Source organism: Apium graveolens, chromosome 7 (assembly GCF_009905375.1).
Source record: "Apium graveolens cultivar Ventura chromosome 7, ASM990537v1, whole genome shotgun sequence".
Classification (NCBI taxonomy): Eukaryota; Viridiplantae; Streptophyta; class Magnoliopsida; order Apiales; family Apiaceae; genus Apium; species Apium graveolens.
The window spans coordinates 65,035,346-65,036,354 of record NC_133653.1 but is presented as its reverse complement, the minus strand read 5'-3'; positions in this window follow the sequence as shown (position 1 = coordinate 65,036,354).

The window sequence follows — 1,009 nt, the reverse complement described above, 5'->3', positions numbered from 1 at the left end:
CATATTTCATTAATATATCAAGAGAATACATTCATGAAATGGAAATTACATCAGTACTTATACAAGATGTCCCTAAGCTACTAAACCTAACATCAACAGCTTTAGTCCTAGCTAAGAAGCCTGAAAAAGCTGATGATGAAGAAAAACAGGAAGAAGACAAGATTAAATCATTTCTTCTTCTTCCTACTCTCGATAAACAGAATGGCGAGTCGGATGATACGCTCTTGCTGGTGGAGAGCTTCCAGCCTTTCCTCATCCAATCGCTCCAGATGGCGATGGTAGTCCTTATAGAAGAACAGGAGGTGGGTCAGTACCTCCTGTGGGACAGAGTCCCATATCTCCTCAGGAATGGCCGTGACGTGCCATTCCTGCTGCCAGTCGGCACAACTTAGCTCCATATTAAAGTTTTGGTAGTTCAAAAACATGTTGTATCTGACCATTGTGTTTTTGAAAGAAAAAGTATGAAGGTAAGTTTGTGAGAAAGAATTTGATGGGAAGGCTGATGTGAAGAGGCTGTTTATATAGGCAAGAGAATGCCAGGAGACACAAAGGTTTTTAATGCTGACAGGTAGAATTAATTCTACCTCGTCTCCCCAGACTTGGAAAAAGAATAACATTCATTGGAAAGATAAAACATGGTTTAATGCGCACAAGACACAAGTAAAAGTTGAATGTTCAAGTACGAGTACCAGTAATCCTAACCATAGTGACTATTAATCTTCCACTTCACATCTTCTAGATTTTACCGAGACTGTTATCAAATTTTATCCACAGATAAGTCAAGTAAGGAATTTAGACTGTAATATCAGAACTTAGATTTATTTCAGAACTTAACAGTCATCAGAACATGATTTCTTAACTCAAAAAAGGAATGCCTATCTTAGTAAATCCTCATACAAGTGCTGAGTTATACTCTTCAGAACTTAATCGTCAGAATATGCAACCAGAACTTGTCCTCAGAGTTAGTGCAAAATGACACAATGATTGTTTATCTAAAATAACATAGACC